At 34.9% G+C, this 16,713-nt stretch overlaps 1 long non-coding RNA gene across 1 annotated transcript; it reads right to left on the reverse strand.

Moving 5' to 3' along the window:
- Positions 1-125: 125 nt before the first annotated feature.
- On the reverse strand, positions 126-16,713 carry LOC148944925 (uncharacterized). Its single transcript, XR_016142694.1, has 3 exons — positions 16,639-16,713; positions 3,782-3,915; positions 126-579 (listed from the first exon to the last, which is right to left on the reverse strand). It is a non-coding gene; the product is annotated as an uncharacterized LOC148944925 (long non-coding RNA).

A 16,713-nucleotide genomic window follows, 5' to 3' on the forward strand; every position in this document is an offset into this window, starting at 1 on the left:
ACTTCTAGGATTCCAGAACTATGATTTGGAGCAAGATCACCATCCAACTGACTAAACCTTTTTTATTAGGGTTCCCTGAGTAATTCCTGACTAGGAACAGCAAGTAGTGTGTATATGATAAGATATAAGAATAGTAAACCAAAATTTTATTGAAACACGCTTTTCAATATTTATTTAGATAAAAAGTAACTCTCTTGTTTTCTTGCTTGTTGACCGAGGATACGATTTCTTGGCTGAGCAGCAGAAGCTGGACAAGGAGAAGAAGAGCTTGAATGAGCAGTAAATTCGTTTAGCAAGGGATGAGAAAAAAAGATAATTTATTGAAAAAAGTAAAGGGTTCTATTTATTATAAAATGTAAAAAAAGGGGGGGGGGGGCATAAACCAAATTTTTACGGAGAATAGAACTAAATTAAGATAAGAACCCTTGATTCTTATTTTAACTCTACAATTACAAGAAGCCTTGTCTGTTGCAACGACTTTTTATGTAAAACTGAATGCCATTACACAAAAAGACGGCAACAGATACAGGCTTACACAGAATTTTCGAAATTTACTGCTCAGCTCTTTAATTTCTTAGCCTAGAAAAGAAATAGGACGTTAATCGATCGAAGAAAAAATACATATAAAGAAGTGATAAAAATCAACAAACAAAGAAATATGTAATTATACATATTTCGAAATACCTCAAAATATGTATTTGTTGTATCAGAAGAAACATGTAATCTCTCAAAATATGAATAAAAAATATGTATTTATTTTCTACAAGGCTTCGGAAAAACAATATACAGAATAGAGCTGACTGGGGGGGGGGGGGAAATTCAAGCCAAACGGAGTTGGCGATAAAAAATTTTTCCAACGTTTTTTTTTTCTCGTCTTTCTGTTCTTTAAAGAGGATTTCTTCTCCAAAGTTTAAAGATTTATCTCATTGTGTTTATTCAACGAATTTGTTACGCATTTGTTGTTTTAGAAGTAAAATATAAACTAAAATAATTAATCTGAAACTAATTCTATTCTAAAGTCACCAATTAAAATCCCTGAAAAGACGTTTTTGACAGTAATAATATTTAGGTAGCGACCCTGGCACCAATAGAACTATTCTAGGGTAACTATTATTTCATAGCTTTCTAATAACAAAATTGCTTCTTTTACTACTCTAATCAAAAACAGGTTGTACAGCGGAGGAAGAGCAATATTTCCTGGAACTATTTTAAAAACAATCTGAAAATTAACAGTAAAAAACAAGGGTTCCTTAACAAGGGCTCCTTAAAGTAAGGAGCCGTCTTATTTATTTTGCATGACGGGTTTTCTAATAAATAAATAAATTGGGATATATATTTAGACGTTAGGAAGGGAGGGGGGGATGACAGCGAAGCTGCTTACAAAATCCTTTAATTAAAGCCTCCCGAGATCCATCTTCATCCCTAGATTTTGAATAAAACATTATTCTGATATTATTGAGAAAATGGCTATTTTGGCAGCTTCATTGAAAGAATAAATAAAAAAAAAAAAAAATAAAAAAAAAAAGAAGTTCTAAACATTAAATTTGCGAAATTATACGAAAAAATCCGTGAACAAGACTGAATGATTACTGTAATCCAACGACAGGCCACCTTCTTCCCCTAAGTTTATGTAAGATGCTCAAAGGAGAATCATTATAAAAAGCAGCATCTTTCTACAAAGCGTTTCAACGTCCGTTCCACATTTTTGACGATGCTGCTGCAAAATAACGACACTTCTATATACTAATGAGAGACGAAACCCGCCAGACAGGTTATTTTCAAGAAACCGCTATAGAGAAATGGAATGCAAAGCGTAGTTTTCATTGTGTTTACGATAATAAAAGTTATTTTTGGGGTCGAGGGGGGGGGGAGGAAGGTACACAGGTGTGGTTCGACTACGCATTTAATATATGCTATGATTTCAAGAACCCATTGTTTTTAACATGAAAAATTTTACTACATTATATCTATGATTTATCAAAATACCTCCATTAAATGTTAAAATTAGAAAACATCAACTGAGCTTTGGACCTAAAACCTAAGGCACATAACATTAAAAAACAAGGATTAATTTCACGGTAGCAGAGATGCCTCATCCGGTTCAGCAAATTTGTCCGAGAAAGAAGTTTAATTTTTATGAAAAGAAGCGTATTTTGGGGCCCAGTCATTTTAGCGAATTGGTGGGCGTGGAAGGGGTGTTAGTTGCCTATCAATCGCTTTCAACTATTTAAAGGGGCACTAGCCATTTCGATTTCCAAATGAAAGAGCCCTTTTTGAAGTTTATACGACGACGCGTTCTGTAAAAACCTTACATGCCCCCAGGGGATAACTTACAACCCTTGCCCTGCGGGCTGTGGGGGAGTGTCCTCCTCAAAACATAATTTCTGTGTGGAAATCCACAACACTGAACAAAATGGCTATCCAAAAATTTTGAACATTTGCGGGGCGATGGTTTATGGCTTGAGGGACCAAGTAAGTGGATTAGCTGAAAAGATTCTGCAGGGCCAGGAAATAATGGCAGGGCAGGCCAAGCATTCGCTTTTGACTTCTCTGGGTCTTTATTGTTGGCTGAAGGAGATTTGGGATGAAGTTATGTTTTTCAAGGTGAGTTTAAATAAAAACAAAATGAAGTTTATTATTTGAATTGAGGGCTGATAGTTTTCTACGGGGTAAAAGAAGAAAGTTTATTGGAAGGGAAACATTAAAAAAAAAAAAAATGTATTTTGAAATATTTATTTTCATTAAAAAATGCCTTTTATCTGATATTTTCATTAAAAACAAGTTTAAAAAAGTGAAGTGTTTTAAAAGTTTAAATAATTGGTCTGAAGGACCTAATCACCGTTCTCCTGGAAAAAGAAAAAATTGGGGCTTAGAAATGGACTGTCACAAGCTTTTAGCCCCTTACCCTGAAATATTTTTCTTCATTCAATTGGTAAGTGTGAGGGTAGGGGAGCTATAATTCCCTCTCCTAGATACCTCAAGATTTTCACACTCTCACCACAATATCTTAAATTGTTCTTATGATTCTGCATTTTTAACTGCCCTTCACCAAACAAAAACTTGCACCTGATGATTTTACAAACAATCTGTGCTTATTAAATTTAGCTCTACTTTAGATTAGTCCCAAAACTACACTTTTAAAATCTTATACCCCTCTCATTCCTGAAGAAGTAGCAAACACCAAAAAAAGCTTGTAGATTTATCCCAAACCAAAGCCCATCACATTGATTTATCTTTATTCTAAGTGAACAAATGCAGCCAAATGTTTGTGAAGACACCTCAATAACCTTCCATTTGAAGATTTATGATGTCATAATGCCCAATTTAAGTCAGAGGGTAAAGAAGATTCCCCTAATTGATCTTTATCCACTGGCCACTCTTGCAAGTGCATATCAACTTCAAAAGAGGCCTTTTATTTGAGTTTATAATGTCAAAATTGTAATTACCTTATGCTCAAAGACTACACAACACAGTTTTTACCAAAACTAAGTGGCCTCATGCTTGCACAAAACAGTTCGAGGTGTATATGAACACGCTCACATAAATACATCATGGTTGCAGAAAGAGCTGCAACCTAGCAAAGGACACACCATGGCCCCTAGTAACCAAAAAAACAACAACTGGCAAGTGAGACAAGTTTTTAAAAACAAGTTTAAAAAAGTTAAGTGTTTTAAAAGTATATGGATTAAGTATGGTTTATGGAGTTAAGTGTTTAAGTATATGGATATATTTATCCATTTCTGGATAAATATATATGGATATAAATGTACATAGCACTAACCAGAAAAGGTGACCGCAGTTGCAGGACATCTTGGAAATGCATATGTTGCATTGAAAATCATTTGTGTCACCTTCTTCACTTTTTCCTGGCTCATTTACTGATTGTCCATCATCATTACTAGTTGACATGATGATCTGAAAAGAAAAAAATTTAGTTAAACTTATGGTTATGTTTAATACAGATGATGGATGCCAAAATCTATTTAGGGAGGGACAGGGATGCCAGGTGGTCCCTTCCTGAATGAGGTACAGTCACTAAAAGGAGCATTTCTATGCCCAAATTCTCAAAATTCATAATAGGAACTTTTCATTAGTGATAGGGGAATTCCATATATGCACTTCCTCTCAACCATTCCTATGCACTTCCTTTTTGATGAAGATTTGAACTTTTAAGGTATCAAAAGCACAGTCATTTTTTTTTTTTTTTTGAAGGCTTTAGCTTAGCCACGTTTCACTGCGTTTACAATATTTAAACTTTTGTTTTTTTGGGGTTTAGAGGGGGGGAGGTACCTAGGTTAGGTTACGTATTTAATATATGGTATGCTTTACCCCCCATCCCCACTAGTGTGCAAATATATAGCCCAAATTTGTTTATAAACTATTATATATTATACAATACGTTTCCTTGCTGAACGTTTTCATATTCTTCATATCGCTTTATAACCATAGTCTTAGCAAAGTGCACGAGGATCTTTTGCTGCCTTTTGCAAATTCTAGTGTTAATTTTTGGACAAACCAGTTTGGTTTTAGAAGGATTTCGGTTGTCAGCAGGCACACAGGGTTTTGTCTTCTCTTCTGGTCGGAGCTTCGAAAAGAGGTGATGGCCTGTACATATGTGATCTTGATTTGTCATGCTCAAGCAAATAGATTCAAGAAATCATTCTTCTCTCAGGATTTTCCACGTAATCACGTTTCATTGGTCCTTGCAATTTCCAGGTGACGATAAAAACGCCAATAGCGTTATCCGCTCCAATTAACCAGTGAAGATCGAACGTAATTAAGCATTTATTTGAAGAAAATTTCAGAAAAAGGACTTGCATGATAAATGCTCAACCGGTCAAGTTGTTCATTCATTGACGCATTATAGAAACGTTTTTCTTTTTTTTTCGTTAGTTTCTTTCAGTTTAACGTGAGATAAGACAAAGAGAAGTGACAAAACAATTGGAAAATACATTATTTGGGCTATATATAATTGCACATTAGGGGGGGGGGGGAGGGGTAAAGTATTGGGCAGTGTGGACTTAGAAAATAATTTTTACTAAATAATATGCAGAATAATTGTACCTAACATACAAGGCATGCCTACCCGTTCCACTTTAACCCCCCCCTCCTAATGTGCAAATTAGAGCCAAAATTTGTTTCTAAAGTATTACATTTTTATCCTACTTTGATATAATTCATTCGAATTGAGTGTTAGAGAAAACTTAGATTAACATTAGGTGGGGTATATATCATACAGGTACCCAGAAACATCCAAAAGGATTTAGTAGAAACTTTCAGGGTTCTCTTTGCCAGGTTTGGTCTTTAGATCGTTTTTTTTTTCACGCTAAATTCAAATTTTGTTCTGATTCTTTAAGAATGGCCTCTTAATCACAAAGGCCGTTAATTAGAATAAATAGCTCTGATGAAAGAACAAAAAAACTTTAGCGTAAAGAGCGAGGTAATGAGTAGGGGCGAACCCAATCATATAGGGGAGACCAGCTCACCTTCACCACCGCCCAGGTTAGCAACCGGCGCAATGGTAACCGAAACTCTAGAAAACGGTATTTTGATACAAATAGATACATCAGAAGAATCAGATTTTAATGCTGATTTCAAATATATAAGTTTCATCAAGTTTAATTCTACCCATCAAAAGTTACGTGCCTGAGAAAATTTGACTGATTTTTGAAAAAAGGAAAGGAGACCCCCTAAAAGTTATAGAACCTTAATGAAAATCACACCATCAGATTCAGCGTATCAGAGAACCCTACAGTAGAGGTTTTAAGCTCCCATCTGCAGAAATGTGGAATTTTGTATTTTTTGCAAGAAGAAAGATCACGGATGCGTGTTTATTTGTTTTTTTTTTCCCAGGGGTGATTGTATCGACCCAGTTGTCCTAAAATATCGTGGGAGGGCTCATTGGAATGATGGGCCTTTATAAAAAGTCAAGTTTGTTTAATGATAATGAAATAAAATAAAATGGGAAGAAAATTGGACTATATCTTGGCACATTGGAGGGGGGGGAAGCATAACATATATTAAATACGTAACCTAACCTAACCTAGGTACCTTCCCCCCCTAAACATCCAAAAACAACAGTTTAAATATCATAACGCAATGAAAACCACGCTATGCATTACATTACTCACTAGCGGTCTCTTGAATTAACAAGTAAAAAACGGGTTTTTCGTGACTGGTTTCCTTGTAAAGACCCATATAGTGCCCAAGTACCATTTATTTCTTTAATATTGATACTAAGGACCTCCCCCTTCTTAAAAAAAATAGCCAAAAACCGTGCTTGTACATCCTGATTAAACCAGTAAACAAAATTTTTTTGGGTCAGAGATGTGTCAATTTTATTTCGAAATAATTCTTAAATTGGCACGGGTGGAATTATTTTTTCTTATAAAGTGGTTTTCGGGTTGTGGGGGGGGGGGTAGCGGGGGGGATATTTCCTCTCTGCTCTCTGAAGGCACTTATTACCAAGGCTAAATCACTTTCAAAGCCGTCAATAGACCTTAAGCCTTGATATTAACATTGTTTTGGTCGCTAAATAAATTTCTAGCCAAATAATAGGGAGTATCCGGGGTTCAAAACTAATTTATAGCTCTTTACTCAAATACATGTTATTGAGGTTTTTAGTGACAACATTTTCACAAATTAATGGCCCTGCTTAAATACGGGGCCCGTGGTGGTACAAAGACCTGTGCGAACGCACAGGTCACATCTGCCTATTGTACGTATACCAACCACGACCGTCACTAGATTTCATAGTGAACACGGAAGAATAGAATACATCTCCCACTTCCCGGCTAAAATATAGGCAAAAAAAAAAAACAAATGAAAAATTAAAAATTTGATATGGATGGAAAAAATCTTGAATTACTTCCCCTGAACCGAGAAGAGCCACGGTGTATGGCAGGGACCTGGTCATACCACCAAGTCACAGGTTCCTAACATTTTTTTTAAATGCTGGTTGACATTGTATCCTCCCCTGTATTTGGTTGATAGATTTTGCCATCTACCTTGGAAAATGTACCTTTATATACGCTTGTTAGCGCACCATCCAGCCTACTCCCCCAACTTCTCTAAGTCGTCAACTCAAGTCTTTTGTCATTGCAAATTTGCTCTTGCTTCCATTGAGCGTTCCTCTGCCCCTAGTCTTTTTACTATTTTGCACTTAAATTGCCTTTTCTCACGACCTTCGCAAAATTACGGTTGTTTTTATGTTTTATTTTAAATATATATATTCCTTTTTTTTTTTTTTTTTTAATTGAATTGTGACATTAAAAATTTAAATACCCGGTACTTTTCCGTGTAATAAACGCAATTATATCAGTAAGTTTATTATTATATTAACAAACAAATAATATAAATTTTTTAATCTTGAATAATTGTTGACTGGACTAGGCCTATTTGATTCATCGGTCTAGATTCATAGCTACATAAGTTTATAAGTTATGGGCTAAGTTTATATGCTAAGTAAATATGTAACCGGAAACAAGAAATCTTATTACATGATATGTTAATCATTTTAAATCTATTGGCTTCCTCAGAATTTTCAATCGGTATCACCTTTTCCCTTTTTGGGACAAAAGTGTAGTTCGGTGCCACAAAAAGACAGAAAACGCCACTTTACTGAGGCGCACTCTTTTTCCCTAAGCTAGGCATACTTAGAAGGACGCTAGAACTTTTGTTTTCTATTCAGATGAGCCTTCTCTTGATTTTCTAAGACCAGTGGTTTATTGCGATAGGCTCTGGAATAAAAATTAAAACGAACAATTTATCAAAAAGTCAATAAAAATAATGCAAAATTTAGTATTATGGTAGATGAAAACTTTAAATTCCCCACTCAAGGTTATCTGATGTGCTGAATATTATCGGTTTTTTTTTTCATTAATCTTATGTACTTAGTGATGTTTTCCCTTTTTCAGCAAATCAAGCAAATTTTATGAGGATCATTATTTTCGACATGTAACCTTAAACTTACAGACTTTTATATATTAGCATTGACATAATACTAGATCTTTTATGTAATCAAAACTTATTTTTATTAGAGCTTTGGTTACTATCAAATTGCGCTAACATGCGTATCTAGCTAAAATACCATGTCTAGACACGTGTCTGACCAAAAATCAATGTATAGGCCATTTCCATTCACAAGTAACACAACCTCGGTAGCTAAATTGTTTCCGGTCGACAACATGGTTTATTAAACTAACGCTTCGTAAAGAAAAAAAAAATCCATTTTTCAGACTGAGACTTTGGTGGCCCGTGATGTGGAAAAAAAATCTCTAGACTATGATACGTAGTTTTCTTATTCACATTGCAGGTTCATTAAAAACCCTGATTTACAAACTAAATAGTAAACACTGTAGTGCAAAATTTATTTGTAGAGCCGGAGAAGGGTTTCCAGAAAACACTACGCCAAGTAATTAATGGGTCGAAAAATTCTCAAAACTCCACCTTAACTAAAAAAAATCTTAGTACCCCTTCCCCTCCCTAAACAAGAATTGTTGACTTGGTTGAGTATGTTACAGACACGCTTCTTTCCGAAACTCTGAATTTCTTAGCGTTAAGCTACTGTAAAAGGATATACAATTTAGTGTAAAATCGCCATTACTGCATGTAATTAATCTAATTAACGTAAAGACAGTGTCTTTTTTCGTTTCAGTTTAGTCTTTATAGCAGAAATTTATTCTTTTCTTTTTTTTCAGTATGAATCCTTCGCAAAAGGAGCAAGCTGTGGCGGAGATACGCCAAGGCCAAACCATTAAAGCAACATCCATCAAATATGGGATCCCCAAATCAACATTATATGATGCTTATCGCCTGGCACCCCCGGAGGCTCTGAACACAGGGCCTCCTCATCCAGCACTGGGAGCAGAAATCAAAGAAGCTATAACAAACTTCATTCATTCAAGCCAGGTAAGCTGGTTCCCAATAACGACATTAAACTTATTGAGACTGCCCCTCGGCTTGCAAGTGTGGCTGGTACCGATGTATTAGCCAGATTTTAAAATAGCGGTATCCCAAGCGGAACGTGGGCTCGGCGGTTCAAGAAAAGGCACAGCCAGACAATTTCCGAAAGAGCAGTCGAAATAATTCATGCTGGTGCTACCGCCGTGAGCAAGACAAATCTAAGGAATTAGCATGCAAATGCCAAATTGCAATTGGAAGGTGTACTTCCCCGGGAAGTGTTTGATAACCCGAGTTGGTGGTTGAACTTAGATGAAACCATGTTATATTTTAACCCGATGCCGCCAAAAGAAAACAGAGTACTTGCTAAAAAAGGTAGCCAAGTTGTCTACCTTCAGGCCAATAACGAAAAAAGTGGGGTCACACTCCTCCATTGTTTTAATGCAATAGGGGAATATCCACGACCACTCATTCTTTTTAAAGGCCATACTAAAAACTCTGCTTTAGCAAACTCTGTACCGCAAGAGTTGACAGTAGATTTCACTACTGCCAACTGGTTGGATGCAGGCCTCAGCCTTACTACAGTATATCCGAGATATATTTGTGCCATGGTTACAAGAAAAGGGCCTAAACAACAACAAAGTCGTCTTAACTTTTGATGGACACAGGTCCCATATAAATTATGAATTGTCCAGATTCTGTTTAGAGAATAAAATTGAACTGCCGTGCTTCTTTCCAAATGCAACCCATATATTACAACCAGCTGACGTTGGTATTTTTGGCCCCTTGTAAGGGGCATGGAAATACCATATTAGTGAATATAAGGCAGGTATTTGTGATGAGAATGGGATTGCACTATTGGAAAGAGTCGGTGACTGTCAAAGAGAAATTAAAAAAAAAAACTAATTTCTCAGCTCATCTACCAAGAATAATTCGAAAAATAATGAAAGTAAGTACTTGCAAAAATGCGTTTTGTGCAACTGGGCTCTTTCCATTTGTTGCAGACAATATTAATTTTACAAAATGCGTTGAAAGGGATTCCTCTGTTTCTCAAGAAAATCAAAATTCACCCTCAACTTCACGCCCTTAATTTTGACCCCAGATCCTATTCCTGTCCCATCAACTTTGGGGTCGAATCTTATCCAATAACCTTCCTCAAGGTCATTATTAAGTAATATTGAACCCCTCAAATCATCTACTCCCATCCCGACTACAACCACAGCATTCTTTTCATCTCCCAGACCTTCTCTAGCAACCCACAGTCCTCTCCCATTAGAAAATTCTCCTCCTTCGATAAAAAAGTTTTTTAACTTATTTAGCATATCATATTGATCATGATGCCCTCACTGAGTTTATTTGACAAAGAAATTATATGGGTTGTTAGGGAAATAGAGACAATACGCTATTTTTTCATATGTGGCAAGATGCATATAATTCTCTCCAAAACACCAGTTCTATGGTCACTTATTTACCAGACATTAAACCCAACACCACAGAGAATAACGGGAGTCACGCAGTATGCATGCCAGCTGAAATAAGCAAAGCAAGGAGGGAAGTAACTTCTATTCCGAAGACTGTGGTGCTGCCACATTGTAGCTCTGCAGCTATGCCTAGCTCGACTTCTCTTTCTTTCACTGGTCCAATGGAAAAGTTTTTATCAGGTACAAGTGTAGAGGCCAGTGACAATGGAAGGCCTTCCTGGAAAAGAAGTTGTCCACCTGACTCCTGTTTAACGCAATCTTCTTGTATGAGGTGGTTGCAAGAAAACCACGAAAAAAAAAAAACAAGCAGCAAAAGGCTAATGGTGAAGATGACCAGTGGATTTGCATTTATTGCAAAGAAATATACGGTCAAGGTGCAAAGCGCAGTTTTTTGGTATCGTGCAGCAATCTTGAATGTGATACACATGCATTACTGTTGCATACCCAAGACGCTTTCAGATAAATACCCAAAGCCATTTCTTAAATTTGTAAGGGCATCGGACACAGATTTTTACTGTGCCCCTTGTTTCACTATTCATAATCCTCCAAATTAAATCCACATCCCAACCAATAGCTAAAACTTTTTTCTTCCCTTTTTTTTTATTCCTCCATATTTTTGTATTTTAAGATTACTGTTTATTGGCTTTGTCTGGGGGTTTGCTTTTTCACCCTTTTTCTATATTGAATATTGCACACTAGAAGACCCAGGGGAAAGGGGGAACATTCCTTTGTGCCTTTTTCATGTTTTTCACTCTTTTTAAAAATAAATTTGTTCATTTGGTGAGTTATTAGCGCTCTTGTCACATTGTCCTAGCATGGAGTTGTTTAATTTCATTTTAAAGGACTTTTTGCCAAGTTTTTTTTTAACAAAAAAAGGAAAAAAAAGACTGGCATTAAAAAATTTTACTGGTTTTGCCTACTAGATACCTTACTTTGGCTACAATCTTACAGCTTCCTGTACCTCATTTTTTTTTTTTATATATATATTTAGCAGAGTATTTACATGTGACAATTAATACAAAATTTTAAAAATATATTTGATTAAAAACTTGGGCAAAGAAAGAATCTGGACATTTCCCAACCATCCTCATATTGTTTGTATTTTTTTTTTTTTCAGTAAATTTTCCGTTTTATTTTCGTCATGAATTTTTCCATTTTCCTATCAGGAAAGTTTGGACTTATTTTTACACAAATAGATTTACAATTTAAGTCAACTTTAAAAATATAAGGATTAGTTGTTGTTTAATCCCTTTTCTTGTAGCGCCCACTGCAACATGTATGTGTAATTTTTTGATTATAAATGGTTTATTTTTGTATGTGATCCCGAGATTTAAGTTCACAAATTACTCCCAGACAATTCAATCATTGCTGAAAATCTCCCAGGAAATGTTTTTGTAGACGATTCCGTCTGAAAAATTATCTTTTTATATTATTATCTTTTTGTTAAATTTAATTATTTTTATTTGAAAAAAAAAACTAATTTCGGATTGCTTTTCAAATCATCTGATTAATTTTCATATCTTTTCTGACTAAAAAATATATGTGTATTTTCATTACATGTAAATTTGTTTGATTAAAAATGATTTATTTTTATGTGTTATCATGTTTATAATGAGATTTTACTGTGTAAAGATTATCTTTACATGTGGTTATTTTCATTTCTTGACTATAATTTTGTATCGTATTCAAAAATATATATTTTAAATGTTTTATGATTGATGTATTATCCAAGAGCTTTGTTGTGTATAGGGGATTGCCTAGATTATGGGCTTAGACTAAGTTCAGTCCCTCATATAGGCTAGATGTTTTATCTTGGGTGAAGAAATTGAACCTCCAAAAAAAACTATGTTTAGTATTTACACAGCATACAATAAAATACCGTTTATACGTAAAGCAAAGCCATTATTAAGCCAATGCTAAGTTATTAGTAGCCTCACATATCACAGAAAAATTAGGCTAATCATAGTTGCAGGCAACCTACAATAACTGCAACATAAATTATCACATATTTTAGGGGGGTTGCCCCCTCATCATTACCTTGCTCTTGACACTAACATACTTCAGAACTTACAAAATATACTTCTTATTCTAATTAAATGACTTTGGAGTTTCAGGAGCTGTTCTTGAGGAATTGAGCCAAAAAGCTTAACTTTAGCGTAAAGAGCAAAGTATTGAGAAGGAATCAACCCCACTCATATACAGAACAATTTCTGTTTGTTTAAAGTTTTTATTTTGCACTTCACTTTCAGCTGAAAAGAAAACTTGTTTTTTTCACTAATTTTTATATCATTTTTATCCAGAGGAAAATTACCCCCACCCCCCTGGAAAAACCTCTAGACAATTCTAACCCTGTTGGAAGCTTTCCCTTTAACAATTGCACAAATTAAATTGAGTTGGCAAAGTTAGTACTTGTCAGATATATAATACAAACTTGAGAATTTTGATCGCAGATGGCGCAAACAAGAGACAAGAAACTTGTCAAGCTACTTCTTTATACCAGACAACTAGTTTTGGCTTGGTTGGTTGGAAAATAAATTGTAGCTATATTTTATTGAAGTATTTATTTGGTAATTTGGGTAGGTTTTTAGCATATGCTATGCAACCCCCCCCCTAATGTGCAAATATATAGCCCAAATCTGTTTCTAAACTATTATATTTTCATGATATTTTTTTTTATTTCCGTAGCATTCACCTAACTTCACTTCTCGAGTGTGTATTATATAAGCGACAAGTACCACAAAGACAAATAAAAAGAATTTTGTATAGGAATTCAGGCAAATTCCCCCAGCCTAAAATTTCCTGTAGAAAACATGGGTTTAAGTTGCTTTGGGGCAGGGATGAAGGCAACTTTTCCTAGTGTTTGGTGATATTAGATATGAATGTTGATATATTGGACCAAATATCGAAATCAAAACCTAAATATTGTGGTAACAGTTTGTGGTAACAAATTGTAAGTAAGGAGCAACCCAGATCAACAGTAACCAAAACTCTAAACAATGGAACTTTAATACCAATAGATATACCAAAAGAATTGGCTTTTTATGCTGATTTCAAGTAGGCTATGTAAATTCCATTAGGTTTAATGTTACCTATCAAAGGCTATAAGCCTGAGAAAATTTTCCTGATTTTCGAAAAAGGGGGAAACAGCCCCTAAAAGTCAAGTGATCTCAATGAAAATCCCAGACTCAGATTCAGCGTATCAGAGAACTCTACTATATAGGTTTCAAGCAAAAATTCCTATTTGCAAAAATGTAAAATTCTGTATTTTTTGCCAGAAGAAGATCACGGATGTGTGTATTTATTTATTTGTTTCTACTTTCCAGGGGTGATTGTATCAACCCAGCAGTCCTAGAATATCGCAAGGGCTTATTGAACAGAAATTAAAAGTTCTAGTTCCCTTTTTAAGTGATAAAAAAAATTGGAGGGCAACTACTAGGCTCCCTCCCCAAACCCTTTTTTACCAAAATCGTCGAAATTCTACGCTGGGAGTATTTACCAGAATCATTATACAAAATTATTTTCATGTCTTGCTTTCTCTTTTCCGTCTCAATTGTACATACAGAGTGGTTAAGAGAAATTGTCCAAGGTAAATTTTCACCTGGATTGAATTGTATAGATAATATTTCTGGGGGGGGTTTCTCTATGAAGCTAGGGCCAGATTTTCCGGCATTAATTTAAAAACGATCAAAAATTAAAATAAAAACAAACAAGTTTTTTCAACTGAAAGTAAGGATCAACATTAAAACTAAAAACGAACAGAAATTATTATGTACATAAAGAGGATTGTCCCCTCCTCAGCACATCGCTCTTTACACTAAAGTTTTAATTTTGTCCCAATTATTTAATAATGACTCCTGAAACACAAGGGCCGTTTAATTAGAACAATAAGACGCTTTTTTAAAAGTACTAAAAAACTCCCATGCTTCTTTTTCCCAAACTCATCTGATCAAAAATTTGAGATAGCCATTTTGATCAGCATAGTTGAAAGGTCAATTAATCATGCCTCTGGGGATGACACAAACCTGCAAGTCCCTGGGGAAAGTGTTGTAAGTTTTGAAATTTGTCCTGTGTTTATATATAGTATTTATTATTGGGAAGTCATGATATTTTGGGGGAGGGTAATTTTTCTGTGGGGAAAATTTTCTGCAGGGGGGGGGGATGTTTCCAACAGGAGAATTTACCGTGGGGAGGGAAGCTTACAGGGATGAACTTTCAAAGGGAAACTATATTTAAAAGAATTTACCAGAATTCTGATAAAAAATTAATTTTATTTTACCTGCTTTCTTTTGCCAATTCAACATTTGAAGATATTCCGGGGAAATAGCCAAGGCAAAATTTTAAAATGGAGTGGAAGTTGTCAGGTAGATATTGCCATGGTGAGGTGGGTCAATTTTGCACAGGAGAGATTCCCTATGGGGGAACTTCACGTGGGAGAGACCTTCTGTTGAGACCAAAACTTTCCATAGAAGGAAGATTTTTTCAGTCAGCCATTTTTTTTCAGATTGATAATTTGGATTTTCAATAAAAATATTCTAAAAAGTGTTTTTGATTTCTCAGCCCTATCCTTCCCCTAAAGGGCTGCTTGTGGTTATACTAAATTTTTTTTAACCTCTTCTACATTTCTACAGAAAAAAAACTTTTCCATTAAAAAATGCATTTTTAAAAACTATTTCATTGGAAAACAAAAAGATAGCCCTACTCCCCTTGAGTATAGCCACCCGCTCAGGGGGTAGAAAGAGATAACCACCTTCTTGGTTCAACCCAGTGGGAGGAATTTGTCATCACAAAAGGCCTGTTTTTTCACTCATCAATGTGCTAAGATCTTACATCTTTTGTCAGAAAACTCTTAAGTGAAATCTTTGAACAAAGATCTTACATCTTTGGTTGTTTTTAGGCAAACGTCTTTCATCATCTGCTCCGATCAGCGGTCTGAGAACAGTAATGAGTATATTATCAAAGTTTTCTCATCATTGTTCTATATGGGAGAACAGTGGTGGTCTTCACACTTTTTGCTAACATCTGTTAGGTGTAAGACCTTAGAAGAAAGATGAGTTAAAAAACGATAATCTGGTCAATATCTACAAAATCATATTATTGAGTTAGGAATAAAGTGAATACACCATTCGATGCCTTTTTTTTATGCTGATTACAAATATAATAAGCAATTCTATCAGAAATGAATTTCAGCCCCCCTAGAGAGGCTATACCGGACCTAACCAAACCCTGAATGGGCCTATATAGGGGGGGGGCTGAAACTCATTCCGATAGAAACTTATTATATTTGTAATCAGCATAAAAAAAGGCATCAAATGGTGTATTCACTTTTGTCCTAACTCAATAATATGATTTTGTAGCTATTGACCAATAATCTTTGCAGAAAGATATAAGATCACAGATGTAAGATCTTAGTGCTAAAAAATGGGCCTAAAATTGAAATGTGGTCTGCTCTGACAGGCAATTGAAAAGGAAAAATTAAATGTAATATTTGTGATTTATAGAGCCAATATAAAGAAATAAAGTTATATTTTTAGAATCAGCAGACAATCAGCTTTCTGTTAATATGTAAAAAAAAACCTGAAACACAGAAAGGATATATAACCTACATCAAAATAGGATAATTGGTATTTCTGAAGAGGTTCTTGGAGGTAAGTTGCTAAACTAATAATTTCAAGCATTTAATCTAGAATAATTTTAGTAATAACTTTATTGATGCATAGCTTAGATTCTTAACTATTCATTGATATATACAATTCTTCTCAATTCCTCTTTGGTAACAAGATGTGAGGGTTTTAGTTTTACATAATTTTGCTCATCCAGATACTGGTCTTTTACCCTACATTTGCACATTATGGGGGTGAATATAAATTTTATTTGTATTATAAATGTGAGGTTAGCTTAAATCCCCCCCCCCCCTAATGTGCAAAAATAAACTGAATAGGTAGGCCTATATACAGGGGTGGGGGTAAAATTAATTAGCAACAAAAATGATTATTGAAGGCTACTGATTTACTGAAGTCCTAGAAATCCATTCAAACAGATACTGAAACTGGATCTGTCAAGGAGAATTTTGTGACAAATGCTAATGAAGACAGCTTTAATAATTTGGGCAAATGTAACAAAATTGTTGACAGTAACTTGTCACTCACCAAGACATATGCAAGTTTGGTGTGACATTGAACTTAGGCAAATTGAATAAAAAGCGTCCTTAACTCTATAATAATGCAAATTGCGGTTAAGTCTAATATATAATACCTACCATAAGAGATTAAAAGCGATAAATGCAGTTTTCCCCACCCCCATTGAGCTCCATTGTGTTGAGTTAATTATTTGA

Source organism: Artemia sp. Qi Xiang Cuo, chromosome 13 (assembly GCF_049724085.1).
Source record: "Artemia sp. Qi Xiang Cuo chromosome 13, ASM4972408v1, whole genome shotgun sequence".
Lineage (NCBI taxonomy): Eukaryota > Metazoa > Arthropoda > Branchiopoda > Anostraca > Artemiidae > Artemia > Artemia sp. Qi Xiang Cuo.